At 40.4% G+C, this 23,135-nt stretch overlaps 1 protein-coding gene across 4 annotated transcripts in view; it reads left to right on the forward strand.

The window, feature by feature from the left end:
• Positions 1-23,135, forward strand: part of NR1H4 (nuclear receptor subfamily 1 group H member 4) — a 127,535-nt gene that overhangs the window by 42,105 nt on the left and 62,295 nt on the right. Inside the window, exon 1 of one of the 4 annotated variants that reach the window (XM_086400895.1) lies at positions 6,468-6,693. The exons of 1 other annotated variant lie outside the window; for it this stretch is intronic. The gene's annotated coding sequence lies outside the window, so the exon portion shown is untranslated. Of the gene's footprint in view, positions 1-6,467; positions 6,694-23,135 lie in introns of those variants that run through there. 2 more of the 4 variants (XM_086400892.1, XR_015163974.1) reach the window with 2 other exon arrangements.

Consider the following 23,135-nt stretch of genomic DNA (forward strand, 5'->3'; position numbering starts at 1 on the left):
CCATCTGCATATCTGAGGTGATTGATATTTCTCCCAGCAATCTTGATTCCAGCTTGTGCTTCTTCCAGCCCAGCGTTTCTCATTATATATTCTGCATATAAGTTAAATAAACAGGATGACAATATACAGCCTTGACGTACTCCTTTTCCTATTTGGAACCAGTCTATTGTTCCATGTCCAGTTCTAACCGTTGCTTCCTGACCTGCATATAGGTTTCTCAAGAGGCAGGTCAGGTGGTCTGGTATTCCCATCTCTTTCAGAATTTTCCACAATTTATTGTGATCCACACAGCCAAAGGCTTTGGCATAGTCAATAAAGCAGAAATAGATGCTTTTCTGGAACTCTCTTGCTTTTTCGATGATCCAGCAGATGTTGGCAATTTGATCTCTGGTTCCTCTGCCTTTTCTAAAACCAGCTTGAACATCTGGAAGTTCACAGTTCACATATTACTGAATCCTGGCTTGGAGAATTTTGAGCATTACTTTACTAGCGTGTGAGATGAGTGCAATTGTGTGGTAGTTTGAGCATTCTTTGGCATTGTCTATCTTTGGGATTGGAATGAAAACTGACCTTTTCCAGTCCTGTGGCCACTGCTGAGTTTTCCAGATTTGCTGGCATATTGAGTGCAGCACTTTCACAGCATCATCGTTCAGGTCTTGAAATAGCTCAACTGGAATTCTATCACCTCCACTAGCTTTGTTCGTAGTGATGCTTTCTAAGGCCCAGTTGACTTCACATTCCAGGATGTCTGGCTCTAGGTGAGTGACCATACCATCGTGATTATCTTGGTCGTGAAGTTCTTTTTGTACAGTTCTTCTGTGTATTCTTGCCGTCTCTTCTTATATATTTAATACTTTATACTTAATACTATATACTTAATACTGTACAAAAGTTGGCCACTGTCAATATTTTTAATGACTTCCTTCATGTGTGTTCTATTCAGCAACTAATTAAAATAAGCCAGTATTGAGAAGCACTTCATAGAATAAATATTTTTATTTCACTTTGCTTGGATTGATAGTAGAACAAAATATAGGAGAAAATATAGCAGATTTGGAGAAAAGAACTTAAAGCCCAGCTTTCTTGGTTTCATGAGCCATTGAATGTCTAAGTCTTACTTTCCTCATTAAAAAAATGAAGATAATACTTCCTAGCTCCTAAATTATAAAGACAACATGTAAGAAAGTCCTCATTCCTCCAATGGTGGACTGAGTCAGCTTGCCCTGGCCCATGAAAACTAGTAGTTTTCAGGTTTTTCTGAACTGGCTGTTAAACACAGTACCTATTAAAAGTTAAATAACATTAACTTATAATTGCTAATGCTAAGTCACTTCAGTCGTGTCCGACTCTGTGCAACCCCGTAGACGGCGGCCCACCAGGCTCCCTCGTCCCTGGGATTCTCCAGGCAAGAACACTGGAGTGGGTTGCCATTTCCTTCCCCAAAACTTATAATTAAAGACACTTACAAATCAAGGGTAATATGTACTTAAAACTTTACATTCTAACTATTTAAAAATAGTTCACAATTATGTATGCTCTCGTGGCTATTCAGATCTATTGTATCTGAATGGTGGAAATTCTAAGCAATCATGTGCCTCTGTATCTCTCTTACCATGTTTGTGTTCAGTCACATCATGCTGGTAGCTTGAAATTGGCCACCGTGAAGATATTCACACCATGGGAATGAACTAAATCTACAAATCTGTACTTCTTTTACTGCTTTGCTAATTATCTAACACTGTTTCTTGATGCTTTTGTGCTAAGTTGCTTCAGTTGTTTCTGACTCTTTGTGGCCCCAAGGACTGTAGCCCACCTGGCTCCTCTGTCCATGGGGTTTCCCAGGCGAGAATACTAGAGTGGGTTGCCATATCCTTCTCTAAGGCATCTTCCTGATTACACCCACCTTTTTTACATCTCCTACATCGGCAGGCGGATTTCTTACCACCAGTGCCACCTGGGAAGCCCCAGTGTTTCTCAACCTCAGCATTATTGACATTTGGGGCTCAACAATCCCTTGTTCCAGAAGGATCTGCTGTGTGCCGTAGGGTTTTAGCAGCATCTCTCTTCTCTACCTACTAAATGCCACTAGCACTCCCTCCAAGTTGTGACAACCACCACTGTCTCCAGGTATTGCCAGATATCCCCTGGTGGGCAAGACTTCCCCCACTTCTTCCCCGTTGAAAGCCGCTGGTCCAAGAGATTGGCAGACTAAGGCTGGAGGACAAAATTTGGCCTATGGATGTTTTTGTACAGCCTGGGGGCTAAGAAGAGATTTTAAATTTTTTAAAGTTTGAAAAATATGACAGAGACCAGATGTGGTCCCAAAGCCTAAAATATTTACTTTTTGGCCCTTTAGAGAAAAAGTTTGCTGACCTCTGGTCTAAGTTGTGGTGATGTTAATAATGCAGATTATTTACATTGTGAAGAGCACACATGAAACATTGAATAAATGCTCTTCCAGCATTTGAAAACTATTATTTGATTCAGCAAAAAAGCTGTTCATATCTCAGATGAACTAGTGAATTTCCAACATATGTAGTATTGGAGCCCAAAGAGCATTCACTTTAATGAATGTAATTTGTGTGAGACTAAGAGTTTAACAGTACATCATGTGTGTGATATCAGGAAAATAAGTGTATTGGGAAGGAATTAATGGAATGGAATGCAGGTCCATTTGTCAAATCATGCTTGAACTGCAACCATAAATCGGCTACTGATACAAGAGTTCAGCAATATTTTCCTCTTGACATTTCACACAATCACATTCGCATGCCTAGACTAGATCTGAAGGATCGAGGATGAAAGGTACTGAGAAGGAAAAAAGGGAGCATTTCAGGATAAGGAAAGGTTCTGAGGCACGAGGGAGCTTGGATAACCCCATTAAGTAAAGAGAACATCAGTGTTTTTCAACTAAGAGTACGGAGGAACCATGAAGAAATAGGGATAGTATAGGTGGGGGCAGTGGTATGCTGGGAAGTATTTAACAACCAGCTCTCAGGGCAAGGGGTATACACACACATACTCACACATAAACTCTCAGGTACATATACACTTACAAGTTTATTTAAAAAATTTTGATATAATAGATATCTAGCATGTTTTTACAAATAATAAATATACAATTTATATATGTATATATAAATATATAATTGTATAAATATATACAATTTATATATACAATTGTATATATGTATATATACAGTTCCAGGCAGTCAACTGATTCTCACAGAATTCTTTCAGCTTTCACCTTCCACTGCTGATGAAGAGAATGAAGCCATGACAAAGGCTTTCATCATCCAAGAAGAATTTGTCTGGGAGTTATGCAGGAGCCCTTTGGGCAGCCCAGAGCTGCAGAGCCCACTGTGTGTCATGGGAAAGACTCTTCAAATTGGCAGGGCAGTGTTTACCAAGGCTGGACTTTCCCTCTTCCTGGTAATAAAGGGTAGGGGTGGTGTGCTTCAAGATAGAAGAAGCCCATGGGGGTAGGGAGTCTGAGCCTGCAGGACCTACTGCTGCTACTGCTAAGTTGCTTCAGTCGTGTCCGACTCTGTGCTACCCCATAGATGGCAGCCCACCAGGCTCCCCCGTCCCTGGGATTCTCCAGGCAAGAACACTGGAGTGGGTTGCCATTTCCTTCTCCAGTGCATGAAAGTGAAAAGGGAAAGTGAAGTCGCTCAGTCGTGTCCAACTCTTGGCGACCCCATGGACTGCAGCCTACCAGGCTCCTCCGTCCGTGGGATTTTCCAGGCAAGAGTACTGGAGTGGGGTGCCATTGCAGATGCTATTTAATAAGAGAAGTAAAATACAGCTTTCCTAATAGATTTGAGTGTAGGCCTTCCACCAAGTTTTTCCCATAATTTGCTGTGATCCACACAGTCAAAGGCTTTGGTTTAGTCAACAAAGCAGAAGTAGATGTTTTTCTGGAACTCGATGATCCAATGGATGTTGGCAATTTGTCCTCTGGTTTTTCTGTGTATAGTTCTTCTGTGTATTGTTGCCACATCTTCTTAATATCTTCTGCTTCTGTTAGGTCCATACCATTTCTGTCCTTCATTGTACCCATCTTTGCATGAAACATTCCCTTAGTATCTCTAATTTTCTTGAAGAGATCTCTAGTCTTTCCCATTCTATTGTTTTCCTCTATTTCTTTGCATTGATCACTGAGGAAGGCGTTATTATCTCTCCTTTTTGGATAAGGCAATGGCACCCCACTCCAGTACTCTTGCCTGGAAAATCCCATGGATGGAGGAGCCTGGTAGGCTGCAGTCCATGGGGTCGATAAGAGTCAGACACAACTGAGCGACTTCACTTTCACTTTTCACATTCATGCATTGGAGAAGGAAATGGCAACCGACTCCAGTGTTCTTGCCTGGAGAATCCCAGGGACGGGGGAGCCTGGTGGGCTGCCATCTATGGGGTCACAGAGAGTCGGACACGACTGAAGCGACTTAGCAGCAGTAGCAGTTGCTATTCTTTGGAGCTCTGCATTCAAATGGGTATATCTTTCCTTTTCTCCTTTGCCTTTTGCTTCTCTTCTTTTCTCAGCTATTTGTAAGGCCTCCTCAGACAACCATTTTGCCTTTTTGCATTTCTTTTTGTTGCAGATGGTCTTGATCACTGCTTCCTATACAATGTCATGATCCTCTGTCCATAGTTCTTTAGGCATTCTGTCTATCAGATCTAATCCCTTGAATCTATTTGTCACTTCCACTGTATAATCAAACTGTGGAAAATTCTAAAGAGATGGAAATATCAGACCACCTGATCTGCCTCCTAAGAAATCTGTATGCAGGTCAAGAAGCAACAGTTAGAACTGGACATGGAACAACATACTGGTTCCAAATTGGGAAAGGAGTACATCAAGGCTGTATATTGTCACCCTGCTTATTTAACTTATATACAGAGTACATCACGTGAAATGCCAGACTGGATGAAGCAGAAGTTGGAATCAAGATTGCCAGGAGAAATATCAATAACCTCAGATATGTAGATGACACCACCCTTATGGCAGAAAGTGAAGAAAAACTAAAGAGCCTCTTGATGAAAGTGAAAGAGGAGAGAGAAAAAAGTTGGTGTAAAACTCAACATTCAGAAAATGAAGATCGTGGCATGTGGTCCCATCACTTCTGGCAAATAGATGGGGAAACAATGGAAACAGTGGGGAGCTTTATTTTGGGGGGGCTCCAAAATCACTGCAGATGGTGACTGCAGCCATGAAATTAAAAGATGCTTGCTCCTTGGAAGAAAAGCTATGACCAACCTAGATAACATATTAAAAAGCAGAGACATTGCTTTGCCAACAAAGGTCTGTCTAGTCAAGGCTATGGTTTTTCCAGTGGTCATGTATGGATGTGAGAGTTGGACTATAAAGAAAACTGAGTGCTGAAGAATTGATGCTTTTGAACTGTGGTGTTGGAGAAGACTCTTGAGCGTCCCTTGGACTGCACAGAGATCAAACCAGTCAGTCCTAAAGGAAATCAACCCTGAATATTCGTTGGAAAGACTGATGCTGAAGTTGAAGCTCCAATACTTTGGCTGTCTGATGCAAAGAGCCGACTCATTAGAGAAGATTGATCCTGGGAAAGATTGAAAGCAGGAGAAGGGGACGACAGAGGACAAGATGGTTGGATGGCATCACCAACTCAATGATGTGAGTTTGAGTAAGCTCTGGGAGATGGTGAAAGACAGGGAAACCTGAAACGCTGCAGTCAATGGGGTCGCAGAGTTGGACATGACTGAGCAACTGAATAACAACAACAAAATGTATTGGGTGCTTCCTCTCTGTCAGGCACTTTTATAAACATTTTATGCATTTTAAACTATGCATGTAATTCTCACCACCACATATAGGACAGTTACACCATCCTCATCTTATAGACAAGGACGCAGAAATGCTGAGTGTCTTTCCTGAGGTTGTGACAGATGAGTAGGTATCTCAGCAGAGCCCCACAATTTACACTGCTGTGCAATTTAGAAACCAGAAGAGAAGAGAAGAGTTAGAGGCCAAGCAACGTTGTTCTTCAGAAGGGAAGTGGCGGTAGGCCTGAATCAGCAGAGGAGCACAGTGGGTTGGAAATAGAAGACATTACAAAGATGAAATCTACATTAATCTGTTACTCCTTGATACAGAAAGCCTGGGAGAGGGAGAGTCGAAAAGGTTCAGAGTTGCTAACTTCAGTCCCTTGTAGGTGGTGGAGCTATTGAAAGCAGTTGGAGAGAGAGAGGGAAGATCACAATTCAGTTTTAGATGATGTGTGCAGAAATCAGGGTACCTGGGACCCTTAAAACACAGCCTGCAGAGAAGCATTTTCAAAGATGTCAGGGCGTGCCTCCGCTTTGTTACAGTCCCTATCCAGGGGCTTTGGGAGTTTGTCCTGGGAATCTCGAGCATGTCCCAAGGTTCCTTTCTCTGTTTATATCTTTTAGCAAGGAAAGGATTGTTAATGACTAATCTCTGTCCATGAGGCACAGAGCCAAGGCAGAGATGCTGCTGCTGGGCGGGAAGGCCGCCCATGACTGGCCCCGGCTCCTGCTGGAACTCCCTCCTCCTCACCCCACTGTCTCCTGGACTCGCCCCAATGCAAAATCAGATCCTGAGCATTTGTAGCAAAACCACTGCATTTTGGAGAGGAAGACTGGACTCAGAATCCTCCCAGGGCTTTGAAAGTTCACCTCCAGCCTAAGACAATCTCAGTGAGTACCTGATTTCTCTGGGAGTGGGGTATCCATCCCAAAACACCAGAGGGGACATTGTCATTGAAAGTTTCTCTTTAGCATCAGTAAGTTTGGTCAATGAATGAATTCTCAGTTGGTAGAATTTGATGTGAGATCATGATGGTTTCTAAAAGAGTAAAAAAAAAAAAAAAATCTTCAAAACAAAGAAGCAGAAGTCAATGGGTAGTACTTTATTAAAAAGTAAATTGCTTTTCTTACTGAAAAATTATTTTGGAATATCTTTTCAACATTGTGATCACCCAAGAGAATCACTGGAGACCGTAAATTTCAGAAGTGTCTCTGTTCTGATTCTGTAGGCAATCTTATCTGTATAATATGCTGTGATTTATCAAATCCTAATGCAAGTTGGGGAATGTTACTAATGTCAGAAGACTTCAGATCTAGGACTTGAATGACATTTAAGTTATGCTTGACTGAAAGTTTTTCCTAGAAGAGTAGGTTTCAAAAGCTTTCTCTTTTGAGTCCTACTGCAAACTTTTCTATTGGTTTCCATTTCTCATATTAGTATCAGATGGAAATATTAAAATAAGATGGAAAAATGTTAGGAAGAACTTTATTACTAAAATTCTCCAAGGTCTGAATCTGCAGATAAAGCATCTCCTGCTCTACATGCTGCCATAGGGAATTAGGCAACTGTGAGCGAAGCCTGGGTCATATTTCTCTCAACGGAGTTTTTGTTTAGAAGGGAGGGGCTGGGGAAAGGGATGCAAATGACTCATGCTGGATCCTTGGTCTGAGAAACTCACCTGAGCTTTAAAGAAATCTGATGATGTCACTGATGCTGCCTTAGAACCACCTCAGCAGTATCAACAAGGGGAATGCTGCTGCTGCTAAGTCGCTTCAGTCGTGTCTGACTCTGTGTGACCCCATAGACGGCAGCCCACTAGGCTCCCCCATCCCTAGGATTCTCCAGGCAAGAACACTGGAGTGGGTTGCCATTTCCTTCTCCAATGCATGAAAGTGAAAAGTGAAAGTGAATAGAGACAGCTAATGCCAGGTTTTTAGTGTGATTTTTATAAAATGATAGACACCTTTGTCTCTGAGTCTCCCCCACCCTCCAAATTGTGGACCTGTGCCATCTGCAATGTGGACTTTTCTGTTTTGCTGAGAATGTTGCAATATGGCTGATGCAACTCGAGTTAGCTGATAAAATACTGGCCAGGGATGATGCTTTGGTTCTGAGACCCTTCATCAGGATCTGCAGCATTGTTTTCCACCACACACCTCTGCCCTCTCTCCCCCAGTCGGAGAAGCAAAGTAATGTAATCCCTGTCCTTCCTTTTATTTCCACACCTCCAAAATCTGGCCACATGGTGGTGGAACACCCCGTTGTTGTATTTGGAAGTAAAAGAAAGGAACTTTGTACGCAAGAGTGTGTACCAACATGTCAGAGGCTTTGTCTAAATTGCCTGTTTCCTTCTCACAATAACCCTGAATGGAAGTTCTTATACTCATTTTACTGATGAGAAAACTGAGGCTCAAAGGGAACAAGTCACCTGTCTGCAATCACAGTTAGGAAGTAACAGGACGGGCAAGTCTTTTTAACTCAAAAGGTCTCTTCTTGCTACCTTGGTATTGTTGGAGGTTGGGAGAATTTGAAATCTGGAACGGTGGGAGGAAAGCAGGTGGACCAGACCACAAATGTTTCATCTCGACAGGGGTGATTTGTTAAGACCTAGCACAATTGTGCCAGAGAAGGCAATGGCACCCCACTCCAGTACTTTTGCCTGGAAAATCCCGTGGATGGAGGAGCCTGGTGGGCTGAAGTCCATGGGGTCGCTAGAGTCAGACACAACTGAGCGACTTTACTTTCACTTTTCACTTTCATGCATTGGAGAAGGAAATGGCAACCCACTCCAGTGTTCTTGCCTGGAGAATCCCAGAGACGGGGGAGGCTGGTGGGCTGCCATCTATGGGGTCACACAGAGTCGGACATGACTGAAGTGACTTAGCTTAGCTTAGCACAATTGTAAAGATTCCTAAAACTTCTTAGGGCATTTTCCAATAACACACTCAAGCAGGGCAAGTGGAAAGTTATTAGCACTACTTGCTTTAACCCAAAGGTCAGTCTAGGAGAGCTGACTGGACACCTCAGTTATTGTCATCTTAATTAAAGATTCAGTGAACCCTCCCTGGTGTTGTGATCAGGGACTTTCAAAAGGCACTCAGAACTGCTGTGTTTCACAGAAACCTCAGGTTATGAACACCAGGAGAATACGTAACACCTTGTGATAGGTTTTCAGAAACTTGCAGTATCATTAGGTGGGTGGATAAAGAAAAGAATGAAGGTTCATGTTCTTTTCTTGATAGGGAGTGTTTTTCCTTCATTTTGCTCAGTCTCGTTTTTCTCTTAAATCTTAGCAACATACATCATGAAGGGGCTAAAAGAAATGGGAACAGTGTTTTTCTTCCCAGGTATTTCTTGTTGCTGTTATGTTTTCTACGAGTGGAAATGTACGAGGCATCACTCTATGTATCCTCAGTCACCCAGCTGCAGGGGAGGCAAAAGTCATCAGTACCTAAAAATATCCACCCTCATCTCTTCTCCTACCTCCCTGTTCTTTCATCCCAATCTGCAATCCCCTAGACCCCTTGCCCTCCACAGTGAGTTATTTTCTCCTTTAGTTTGCCCTTTTCCAATTTGGGCAATAAAGGAATGTCTGCTCTTCTTTTTCTCTTCTTTGTAAACTTGTTTCAGTTCAATGCCAACATAATGCAGCTTGATTGCCAAGGGAAGTATTGTATAAGAAAGAAAGTATTGCACAGGAAAAATATGTTTTTTCTTTGTTAGGTCTAAGAATGACAACAGAGTTCTGGTGACCAAAATTAATAGGTGTGAATATAAAATAAATTTTTATTAATTTTAATTTTTCTGGATAAAAGTCCAAATAAAGCTTTGATATTTCAGTTCCTATTTTAAATAGAAGCAGTGCTAGAGTGAACATTCTTGTGTACCTGTACAAAGCTTTATCCAATACCTAAGAATTGTACTTTTATTTTTCAGAATATACTGCTAAAGAGTCTTCCAAAAAGATATAACAACTATGCCCCCACTAGCAGTGTGTGAGAATGCGTATTTCCACACATCTTCTTCAACTTTTAATATTATCAGACAAAAAAGCATTGATAATTCAATGGTGGAAATAGTATCTAGTTGTATTAGTTCGCATTTTTCTAATTAATAACTAGCTTCAGATGTTTTTGTATGTTCATCAACCACTTGTATTTGCCTTTTGGTGAATTTCCTCTTTGTATCCTTTGCCAGTTTCTTCCTTGAGTTGTTTATCTTTTCTGTTTTTCTTTACAGGAGTTATTAATATGTTGTTTATACTAATTTTTGGCTGTTATTTATGTGGTAAACATTTTCTCCCAGTTTATTTCATATATTTAGCTTTGTTTATGGTGTCTTGATTTCTGTCTTCTTGATTTTAATGTAGTCAAATTGATTCTTTTCCTATTTGTTTCTTGTTCAATAAGTCTTTTCTTTCAATGCCCTAAATTCATAAAGATCACAAATGTGTTTTTCTATATTTTCTCCCAATGTTTATCATTTTAAAGGTCTTTAATCCACCTGAGACTTAAAATGATACAAAATAGGACGTTTTAATTTTTTACCCCAAAGGAATCATCATTTTTCTGGCTATTGGGTCTCGAATAGGCCACCTTTCTCCACTGGTTTGAGCTGAGTCCACTCACTACAGCATGAGGACAATGTATGTCTGCTTAGAAGACAGCCTGCTGTTTTCTTCCTGTGGCCATCTCCTCTGCATGCCTTCTGCTTAGTTTAGTGCCTACTTCTTGGAGATTAAATTCACGAACCAGCCCCCCACCCTCAAAAAGACTTTCTTTCTCTCCTAGTCACATCCATGCTGAACACGCATCAGGTAGACTCCCATTTAGAATAAATTTGAACTCCTTTTCATAGTCAACAGGCCATAGAGAGGTGCTTACTCTCAGACCTCATCTCCTGCACTGCCTCTTTGCTTACTCCTCTCCAACCTCACTGGGCTTTCGCTGTTCCTCCAGCACCCCAACCAAGGTCCTTAGCACTTGCTGACCACTCTGCCTGGACTTATTTCCCCCTTTTTCGGCTTACTTCTTCTTCTTCTCCACATCTCAGTTCAAATGTCCACTCTCTAGAGAGCTCTTCTAGGATCACCCTCTCTAATATAGTGCCCAGGGCCCAGATGGCGCTAGTGGTAAAGAACCCGCCTGCCAGTGCAGGAGATCTGAGAGATTCAGGTTCAATCCCTGAGATGTGGAAGATCCCCTGGAGGAGGGCATGGCAACCACTCCAGTATTCTTGCCTGGAGAATCCCTGGCGGCCTACAGTCCACAGGGTTGCAAAGAGTCAGACATGACTTAGTGACTTAGCATGCATGCATGCACACCACTTTATCCTTTATCTCCTTTATTTTCTTGTTATCATCATTGGAAACCTTACTACTTGTTTACTTGCAAATTATCAGGATTTATTTTTTTATTCTGTCTCATCCATCATTCTATTTCCAAGACCCAGATCAAAACTGGTACCTGGTGAACAATTAATGAATGCTGAATGAGTGAAGCCTTTGCTTGTGCTCCTGAAGGGACTGTGCTTACCTCTATTATAGCAATCCCCATGCCATTTTGATTGGGTTGTTGTCCTTATCTGACTTTACCACTAAGCCTCTTGAAGGATCATGATTTTTTTTTTTTTTGCCTGTATCTGTTCAATGCCTGACACAGAGTCAATAAATGTATATTGGATGAATAAATATGTGAGTGGATGAATTCTCTTGGCATTGATATTGGAAATGGACATTGAAATGCCACTTTAAGAGAGAAAATGTAGTATTTTTAAGCAAGGGGTCTCTTTTTTAGACCCAGTAAAACAAAAGACAACATGCCATACTGTTCATTTTGGGAGATTGTATCAGTTATCTAGTACTATGAATAAGCTACTGCACAACTTAATGGCTTAAAAAGATAATAACTTATTATGTCCTATAAGTTTGTGAGCTGACTAGGTGGCTGTTTGCTGGTTTTTCCTGAGTTCAATCAGGTAACATATAAACTGGAGGGTCAACTAGGTCCCATTCTCATGACTGGGGCCTTGATGAAGGCTGTTGACTGGGATAATTGAAATGACCCAGTGTCTTTGTCTTGGAGTGTTTCATTCCTGGCTTCTTCATGGCATGGGGTCTCAGGACAACATCCCAAGAGGATGCAAGTGAAAGTAACAAGGTTCTCTTGAGGTTTACCTTCAGAAGTACAACAATTCTGTCGCTCAAAGCAAGTCATCAAGACAGCTCATTCATGGGTGGGGCTTTACTTATTTCTAAGAATTGCAGAGTTAGCTTTTGGTTTAAGATGGCATTGCTCTCATTAAACCTATTTGCTAAAGCACTTTGTGGATTTCTTATTAGTCTTTTGAGGACTTACTCCATGCCTGAAAACTTACCTCCATAATTTTTTGAGACAAACTTCTTTCTACTTTGGACACGCCAAGCTATTATGAAATAATGTTGTGGGATAATGCCCTGGAATTCTTAGAAGCTCTTTTACCTGGATGTGAGAGTCTCCTAGGCACCTCCTTATGCTTTTTGAGCTCTCAGCAAAGGATCTTATAGCCACATCCATGATTTGATATTTACTGTGGAATCGTTTATTTTGAGACTCTTATGTCATATGAAAGAACAAAAGTGTACAATAGTCTTGTTTATCAATCCAGCACATCCTGGACCTCTCACGTGCTAAGTTGCTTCAGTTGTGTTTGACTCTGTGCGACCCTATGGACTATAGCCTGCTAGGCTCCTCTATCCATAGGATTCTCCAGGCCAGAATACTGGCATGGATAGCCATGCCTGCCTTCAGGGGATCTTCCCGACCCAAGGGTCGAACCTGGGTCTCCTACATTGGTAGGCAGATTCTTCACCACTGAGCCACCAGGGAAGCCCAAAATGCTGTACTGTGCTGTTGCTTCCAATCCTGCTTAAAACAAATAGCTCCTTCCTAATTCATCTCTGTTTTCATGTACCTATTATTCACAGCTAAAAACACCACTTGACACATTCACCTTATTATTTGGAGTTCTCCTTAATCCCAAAGGGATCCACAGAGGTAATTGGAGGTCAGTGGGGAAAAGGCTCTGCCACTCCTGAAACCAAACCAGAGTGAAACAAACAAAAATCCACAGGTTCATTAGGAAACTGTGTATCTTCCAAGTTGAACAGTTTTGCCCCTGTGTATGTGTGTGTGTGTGTGTGTGTGTGTGTGTGTATGAGAGACAGAGAGAGAGAGAGAGAGAGAGACTGCAAAATATGACCTGTTCATTTTTCAGCTTCCTATAGAAAGTTCCTCCCCACTCTTCCAATTTCTACCAGTGTCCCCACTGCCCTTTCAGGCTCTGTCCACCTCCCAATCCCAAAGCCAAAGCCATTTGTTTAGCCTCTTAAAAAAAAAAAAAATCATCCCCCTTCTAAGTACCAGTTCTGTAGCAGTTATTTATTTCTTTGTAACAACTACCCCAAAGCTTAGTGACTTTTGGAGGAGCAGTTCCTCTGATAGTTTTGCCTGGGCTCACTCAAGTGGTTCTTTCTGATAGACAGTCAGATGAAACAGAAGGTCCAAGATGGCCTCACACAGGTCTGGTGTCCTGGTGTGACTGTCAAATGTGGCAGTTTGGATAGCTGAGTTCTGTCTCCCTTAGGTTTCATATCTGGGGCATCTACAAATAATGTGACAGTTTCCCAGCAGCATTCTTAGACTGAGGGAACAGAAGCTTCAATGCCTCTTAAGGGCAAGCTCAGAAGTCTCACAACATCACTTCTACCATTCTACTGATCAAGGAAGTTACCAGACCAGTTCAGGTTCAAGGGCTGTGGAAATAGCCTTCACCTATTGATGGGTAGTGGCAAACCCTCATTGCAGAAGGGCATATAGAATGGGAGAAGCCATGGTGGCCACTTTTACAAGTAACAAATGATTTATATAAATAATAGGTGGGATGAAGTGGGAAGTGGGAGGGAGTTTCAAGAGAGAGGGGCCATACGTATACCTATGGCTGATTCATGTTGATATATGTCAGGCAGAAACCAACATAGTATTATAAAGCAATTATCCTCTAATTACAAATAAATTGATTTAAAAAGTAATAGTCATAAAATTTCAGAAGATCTAATGAATTATTTGAAAAGAAGATGACAATTCAGCCATGGAAACAGCATAACTTTCTCCATCATCTTGACCATTTTGACTATAGCAGATAATGGGGAGAAACTTCTCTATTAAGAATGAATGTTAAGTAGACCAAAAACTATTCCTGGTAGCTCTCAAGGAAGAGAAATTAACAAAGTGAGCTTTGGGAGGATGATTACAATTATTTCCTGGGGTGGTCAGTCCATGTATAAAATGTAGGGGATCACTGCTTAAGAGATTTCCAGCAAGAGTGGATTTTCGCTTCACTAATTAGGACTACATTGTGGGGAAGCAGCCTTAGTTGTCAGGTTTTTTGTGTGACTTAAAAAAAAGTCCTTCTTCAGCTCTTGCATGTGTTGTTATCCTACACCTGTATTAATGTTGATTCTGTGGCCGAAATAAGACTGATTCTAAAAATGGTTATCTGGTGAGATATATTATTCATTTATTGTTTATGTGTTTAGTTCACGTATTCATTTATTCATCAGTCAGCAAATAATTAATTGTGTATCTAATGTGTACTTGGCCACAGGCTGGGGACTGGAGATCCAGGGTGAGCACTCCTAGAGCTGATGGTCCAGTAGGGGTGTGTGGGTGCATGCGTGCTAAGTTGCTTCAGTCGTGTCTGACTCTTTGCAACCCTATGGACAGTAGCCCACCAGGCTCCTCTGATGGGATTCCCCAGGCAAGAATACTGGATTGGATTGTCATGCCCTCCTCCAGGAAGAGGATCTTCCCTACCCAGGGATCAAACCCAAATCTCTTCCGGCTCCTGCATTGGTAGGCAGGTTCTTTACCACTAGTACCACCTTGGAAGCCCCCAGTGGGGTGACCAACAGCCAAACCACCACAAAAACGAAGGGAGAATTACAACTGGACGCATGCTCCAAGACGTGCCCAGTGCTATGATAGTTTGCTGGAGATCAGCCCTGGTCAAGGTTAAAAAGGAGGCCTAGAACTAGAATAAGACAAATGAGATGCTTAGGGTGCAAAATTTAAAGAGTCCTGACTCTCAAGTTCATGGCCCTGGGAGCCTTTATTCCAGGTGCTTCTTTTACACTTAGTTGAAAATAAAGGTCAGCCACTCTTTGAGCCCTATTGTATAACCTCCAAAGCACAGAAGCTCAGAAGTAGAGGTCTGGTTGACTCAAAAATATTCTTATTGTATAACACCTGAAGGAAGTGTAACTTTACATGGTGACTTTATTTTTTATTATTTAAAAAAGTATTTATTTTTTGTTTATTTATCTGTTTAACTGAGTTGAGTCTTAGTTGTGGCATGCAGGATCTTTATTTGTGACGTGCAACTCTTTGTTGCACCATGTGGGATCTTGTTCCTTTATCAGGGATTGAACCCAGGCCCTCTGCATTGGGAGCTCAGAGTCTTAGCCACTGGATCACCAGGAAGTCCCTAAATGAAGACTTTAGAAACAGCAAAGAAGTTTGAAAAGAAGCAAAATAATATGACAGGCAAACTTTGTAGAGGCTTACTTAATTGTGCATATAAACAGCTAATGTTGAAATGCTTTAGGCAGAACTGACCTTGCAGAAATGCCAGTTCACCCTCACTAAGCACTGGTGAGTAGTTAATGACAGTCTCAGTGGGAGAGTTGCCTGGAAAAACATGAATTTAGAGTTAGATGGTGAGTTTACATCCCCACTCTGGTTCTTACTAGCGACGTGACCTTGGAAAGTTTGCTTAATCTCTTTGAGCCTCAGTTTTCTCATTTATAAAGTGTATATATTATTACCTACTTGGTTTATTACAGATCAAATGAGATAACATAGCATGAAAGCTGCCGCATAGTAAGTACTCATAAAATAGTAGATATTATTTTAATCTATTTTCACAAAAGATGTAAACGTTACTGTGATAGCAATAAAGGTCATCCAGTTCTTACAGGGCACTACTCTCAGAATAATGTGATCACAATGGCCACACATTGTCCTTTAAATCTCAACTTTGGAAAGGATCTATTCTCTTTTCCCTTTTTTTCCCCCCATGAGAACTGTTTAGTTGTTTGTTTGTTTTTTCTTAAAAACTTTTTATTTTGTATTGGAGCACAGTCAGTTAACAATGTTGTGATCATTTCAGTTGAACAGTAAAGGGACTCAAACCATACATCTACAAGTATGCATTCTGCCCCAAATGGAAAGGATTTGTTTTTCTAAATCTGTATTTTGGCCCTGGAAAGAATTACTTTGGTTTGATTACTTCTGGGAAAACCAAATCCCCTGTGAGATAAAACCTTTTCTTCTAGAACTCCTTTCTCTTTTCTCTTAGGAACATTCTTCCAGCCTTGGGCTGAATCCAGGACTTCTGCTGAGCATGAAATGATGATGGCTAGAAAAAGTTTATTTTTTATTGCCCTTTATAAATGAACTACATAGATATCCCCCAAAGTATATGCTTTACCACCAGCAATTGGGTTTATCTGAGAAAAATGTCACTGAGAAGGGTGACTTTGGGTGTAGAGAGTTCATGGGGAACCAGCACAAGAAACTGTTTTTTTATCTTCATATTCTGAGAGCTGAGATTCTTCTAAATCAGAGTCAAGGCCGTTTAATTGGAGCAGGGTCTTTCCAAGGTCTCTTCCAAATGGTTTGTGCTAAATCAGAGAAGTTCCATCCACCATGAACTCCATGTGACACACGCTATCCAAACAAGGACAAACTGATAACCAGAAAGTAGGAGTCCAAGCTACCAGTCACTCTGTGTCTTATCACTTTAAAAACAAATAGTGCTTACCACTTCTGAAATGATTCCTGGGTCCTTAAGTTAAGGTTTACATTACATCATAGTACAAATAAACATAAAGTAAAATAAACATTTTGTCCCTGCTTCCACCAGTACCAAAGTTTTAAACTTTGTATCATCAGCCTGCTTTCTCTTCTTCCTCCTCCTGTTTGTAAACTGTACTCAAGTCACTTCCTTTCCATCTTTACAGAAACCACACTGCTTTGCACCTAATCATCTCACTTCCGGAATGCGAATTTCCTGAATTTTCCTTCTCTTTTCACTGCTTACTCCCCTGTCCCGCCTTCTCATAAGACTAATCTTCTTGAACATAGATTTTATTGTGCCATCAAAATTTCCAATAGCACCTCGTTGACTACAGTTAAAAGTCCCCAACATTTTATAGTTAGGAAATACTTCCTCCTCAAAGCCTCAAGAATCTGTGTGTGTGTGTGAGTTTGTATGTTTAAGAGTGTGTAAGAGAGAATCTCTGTATGAGTTTGCATATCTTTATAGATGAGGAAATTCTTCACGTATATAATTTCATTCATTTTTTAAATTATGAAATATTTCCAACATGAAGAACATTGAATAATATCATCAGCTTTCTTGTATTTAACCCCTAGCTTAAGGGGAGAATTAAAGATGCTTTGAAATTCCCTCTGTATCCACCCAGTCATTCTGACCACATCCTGAATGTGCATTCAACACTTCCAGGCTTGTCTCTACAGGTTAGACAGGGATCAGGAGCTTTTTCTATAAAGACGAGAGAGTGAGTATTTTAGGCTTTGCAGACCACGTGCAATTGTGTCGCAACTACTTAAACTCTGTCACTGTGGTGTGAAAACAGCCATAGGCAATATGTAAACAAAAAGGCATGTTTGGTTCTGGGCAAGCTAGGTTCGGCTTGGGGATCGTATTTGCTGACCCTTGCATTAGGATATCAGGATTAATATATAGCATTGTTTCACATATCTTTAAATTTACATACACTATATCAAACCACATGTATTACTGGGCAACCTGATTCTTTTCCTCAATATGAAGTTACTCAGTTTATCCATATGAATACTTAGTCCATTCATTTAAATGCTATATAGCACTTACAAATATACTTACAGCACTGCTGCTAAGTCACTTCAGTCGTGTCCGACTCTGTGCGACCCCATAGACAGAAGCCCACCAGGCTCCCCCATCCCTGGGATTCTCCAAGCAAGAACACTGGAGTGGGTTGCCATTTCCTTCTTCAATGCATGAAAGTGAAAAAAGTGAAGTCTCTCAGTCGTGTCTGACTCGTAGCGACCTCATGGACTGCAGCCTACTAGGCTCCTCTGCCCGTGGGATTTTCCAGGCAAGAGTACTGGAGTGGGTTGCCATTGCCTTCTCCAACTTACAGCACTATGCATATACTATTTCTTTATTGTACTCATTCAATCGTTAATGGACATTTATTAATATTTCCAGTTTTTTTTATTTATTTATTTATTTTACTGTTGGAAACAACGCAGTCAAATTTGTGCCTGTCACTTTATGGACATTTATGAAAGATTGCCTTATAATCTTTAAATCATTTCTATTATTTAGGTTTTTAAACATTCAGCTGAGGGTATATAATGGGGCAGAGTGTTAAGTGAATAGTTGCAGGTTATGGATGAAGCTATGAAAGGTCAGCACTGGTTCTCTATGCTAGTCTCCTTTTTCTTTTTTTGATCCCTGGGTCAGGAAGATCCCCTGGTGGAGGAAATGGCAACCCACTCCAACATTCTTGCCTGAAGAATCCCATGAACAGAGGAGCCTGGAAGGCTACAGGCCACAGGGTCACAAGGAGTCAGACATGACTGAATGAGCACACACGCACATAGTTGACTCAGTTATACACACATACATATACACACGTTCAATATATTTTTTTTCATATTCTTTTCCATTATGGTTTGTCACAGGATATTGAATACAGTTCACTGTGTTATACAATGAAATTAAAGTCGCTCAGTCATGTCCAACTATACAGTCCACGGAATTCTCCAGGCCAGAACAGTGGAGTGGGTAGCCTTTCCCTTCTCCAGGGGATCTTCCCAACGCAGGGATTGAACCCAGGTCTCCTGCATTGCAGGCGGATTCTTTACCAGCTGAGCCACAAGGAAAGCCTGTGTTATACAGTAGGACCTGTTGTTTTCCCCTCCTGTATATGATAGTTTCTCTCTGCTAATTCGAAACTCCCATTCCTTCCCTCTTCATTCTAATCTTCTCGTGTTTCATCCCTCTTGACATCTGTCTTGGACCACAGATATTATTTCTGTGTATGCATAACTCTGCTAGCTGTGAGAGGGGACACAAAAGGAGCATAGCTATGGTTCCTACCTGCTAGGAGTTTGCAATACAGTGGAGAAGACGACAGATGAAGTTAAATCATTAATGACCACATGAGGAGCAGGGAAGATAAATGATAAGGGATGCATTCCTGGAGAAGTTGGGACATACATGAAAGAAAATCTACAAAATTGAGAGTTATAAAAGAGTGTTTGAATAAATGAAGCCACAACTTCCCCCTGAAAGACAAAACTGAATATTGTAAAGATATAAATCTTCCTACCTAAATATATAGGTTTGGTACCATATCAAACTCTCAAAGAAACTTTTCTTAAAGAATGTGATACAAGATGTGATAATTTATCATAGAGAGTAAGAAGGTAAGAATATCTTAGAAAAGGTTGAAAACAAATGAGCAATAATCAGATCAGATCAGATCAGTCGCTCAGTCGTGTCCGACTCTTTGCGACCCCATGAATCGAAGGATGATCTTGATGCAGATGTAACTATATGATCGATGGGAAACTAAATTCAGTCTCAATAAAAGAAAAATTATAAATCAATGGGAAAGGAAAAAAGTGTTCAGCAAGCAGTTCTCAGAAAAATCACCCTGTACCAGAAACTAAAACTAAAAAGCTTTTTAAAAAAATCTAATATACTTAACTACATACAGTGCAAATCTTTTCAAGTAAAGATAATTAAAAGACAAATGGAAATGTTTGTAATAAATATACCAGAATGCTAGCACACTCAATATACAAAGAACTCCTCTAAGTCAATAAAAAAAACAAACTTCCATAGAAAGGTGCAAAGGACATAAAAAATATCTACTACATACAGACAATAAAGATGTAAAATAAATTTCTTTTCAATTTCCTCATATTCAAGGAAATATAATTCAATACAGTGAGATAGGATTAGTCACTGGCAAATTAGAAAAGAATGTTTGAAGTGGGAGCAAGTAATGCCAATGAAGGTGTGATGAGATAGGTACCCAGACCCACTGTTGGTATGAGTGTAAATTGGAGCAAAATTATAGAATGTCACTTAGCATTTTGTAAATACCTTTCTCTATTGTCCGAATTTTCGGCAATGACCTCTTTATTTTAAAAATGCTTTCATTTGAAAAATAAATTGTAACAGCTTTTTGGGAAAATAGTGCATGAAGATAGAGAAGGTATTTTTCTTTATCAGCTGCAATTCCAAACATAAAGTTTTGTGTGTTGATACATACATGAATTCACCTGAATAGAAAAGATGGCTTTCTGTTAGCAGGGATTTTATTACTAACTTCAAAGATGCTTAGGTGCTCTCTCTGCAGTTGTTCAAAGTTCATTATTTAACCAGAACCTTTACCTGCATTTCTAAGACAGTGTTCTTCCCCTGATGTGTGTGCTCTGCCAGTGCTGGCTCTGGCTGTTACCCAACAGTGGCGTCTTCCTTTCTCATCTGCATGCTCTTTCCTCCACACCAGATGGGTGTCTCCATTTGCTCTGGAACACAGAGGGTGAGCCACCCTATTTGTAGACAAAGTTTGCTAAGCACCAATATTAACAGCTAGTAATAAACTTAATCTGGAAAAATAATTTGTCTAAACATTTAAAATATTGAATCCATTAGAAATTTTTTAAATCCAAATTTGTATACAAAACTTACTTATAGAAAATATGATAGAATATTCAGTAATAGACATTCAACTATACGTTAGGATAAAATTCTGCAATGTAGTGGAATGCAATGGGAACTCAAAAAAGGACAGGGATGATTAAACTTTTTTCCCAAAATTTAAAGAACATTTCCTTACATTTCTTAGAACGATGAAGAAGATTATTAAGTTGCTGTGGTATTTAGATTTAATTGAAGAGATTTGAGTGATATAATAACATATAAAAATGTAAATTTTTGCAATATATCAGCAATTACAGTTTTTGAACTAGTTTATTTTTTAGTAAAAAACTTTAGATGCCAACCCAAAAATGTGTTGAGGGAAAATATTTTTTTTTAAACTTCATTTTTTGGGGTAAACAAGCAAAATTCAAAGGTCACTAAGGTAGAGAATATTCATTTTCTTATTCTCAACCTATAAAATGATTGCTTGTATGGAAGGGAGAAATCAAGGAGGAAAAAAGACTCTAGAGCTACTATCTTTCTTAGATCTTCCAGGGAGTTATTCTCCTATTGTGAAGCAATTCCCCCAAAGAAAGGGAAGAGTATTAGAGAAAGGAAGACACTGATGTAACCCTCATTAAAGAAATAACATATGTGGAAACATTTGCCAAATGCTTCAGATGTAGTTTTTGTTGTTCAGTCTCTCAGTTGTGTCTGGCTCTTTGTGACCCCATGGACTGCAGCACACCAGGCTTCCCTGTCCTTCACTATCTCCCAGAGTTTGCTCAAACTCAAGTCCTATTTAGTTGATGACTCCATCGAACCATCTTATCCTCTGTCGTCCCCTTCTCCTCCTGCCCTCAATCTTTCCCAGCATCAGGGTCTTTTCAAATGAGTCAGCTCTTTGCATAAGTGGCTGAAGTATTGGAGCTTCAACGGCAGGATCAGCCCTTCCAATAAATATTCAGGGTTAATTTTCTTTAGGATTGGCTGGTTTGATCTTGCTGTCCAAGGGACTCTCAAGAGCCTTCTCCAGCACCACAGTTTGAAAGTATCATTTCTTTGGCACTCAGTCTTCTTTATGGTCCAGCTCTCACATCCATACAGACTACTGGAAAAACCATAGCTTTGACAATATGGACCTTTGTTGTACATAGAAGGTGCTCATCAAATCACAGGGTAATTAAGACTAAAGCTGCCAAACCCAGGAAGGATCTGTCAAGAGGCAAAGAAGAGTCTACTATCGTGATATGTATAAAATTAGATGGGGTCACATCCCCAAGGTACTCATTATAGTTATTCATAGTTTACTATGATATTACTTTGATTTTTAAATTTTTCTTCTATTCTTTATATAAGGCAGGAGGAAAGAATCTTTTCCTACAAAGGGGCTAGATAGTAAAATTTGGTTTTGTGGGTCATACAGTGTGTGTTGCAACTATTCAACTCTGCCATTGCAGTGAAAAAAAAAGCCATATATTGTCCAGAAACAAATGAATGTGTCTGTGAACCAATAAAACTTTATTTATGAACATTTAAATGTGAATTTTATATAATTTTCATGTCATGAAATTTCTTTCTTCTGATATTTTCCCAACTGTCTGAAAATGTAAAAACCATTCTTAGTTCACAGGCTTTACAAAAACAGGTGGTAGACCAGCTCTGGCCTACAGGCAGTAGTTTGCCAGACTCCAGTTTAAGGTATGGGGGTACAGTATGAGAAGGATACACAAGAAACCAGCTCTGGTGGCTGGTAAGGGAAAAGGGGGACAGAACTCAAGGAAGACTTATTTTTCACTGTAGTGCTGAATTGCTTGCCATGTGCTTGTGTTACCATTTCAAAAATTAAAGAGTTTCCTTCGTATTAACTCCCTTCAGAAATCATAACCAACAGACCTGATTTGAGCAGACTTGGTCAACTGTCTGGATTCTGGGAGACTTTTGTTAGCTATTCAGGGGCTTCCCAGGTGGCTCAGTGATAAAGAATCAGCCTACCAAGGATGAGATGCAAGTTCAATTCCCCTGGAGAAGGGAAAGGCTATGCACTCCAGTATTCTTGCCTGAGAAATCCCATGGACAGTGGAGCCTGGTGGGCTACAGTCCATGGGGTCACAAAGAGACAGACACAACTGAGCGCGCACACACGCAGCTAGCTTATGAGTATGAATGTGGTCCCATCGATAGTGACAACTGAACTTTTACTGGTTTATTCCTCAGGACTTCTAGTTCCTTATCAAAGCCCTCCTCTCCCTGCAGATGTTTTAGGAAGCCCTGGGTCTCTTTATGTTTGTTCATAATCAAGTCTACTCTGGCCACTTCTTCCATCACTTTATGTATTCATGGGGGAAAGCAGTGCCCAACCAGTGGTCACAATTCCTCTGTTGGGCACGTTTCCATGGGTCATGGTGATACCTAGATGGTGCCACTGTTTCACAGATGCCCCAGAAAGGCCCAGAGTCCCCTTGGAGTCAAAGCTCCTGTGACTATATGTTGCAGAGTTGTTTGAAGGTGGGGATGGAAGTGAAATGAGCTCTCTCCTCCTTGTTTCATTCTTTTGGAAGTTCTA

This window comes from Bos grunniens, chromosome 5, assembly GCF_055505025.1.
Source record: "Bos grunniens cultivar Pamir isolate PY7600 chromosome 5, Bosgru_T2T1.0, whole genome shotgun sequence".
NCBI classification, from domain to species: domain Eukaryota; kingdom Metazoa; phylum Chordata; class Mammalia; order Artiodactyla; family Bovidae; genus Bos; species Bos grunniens.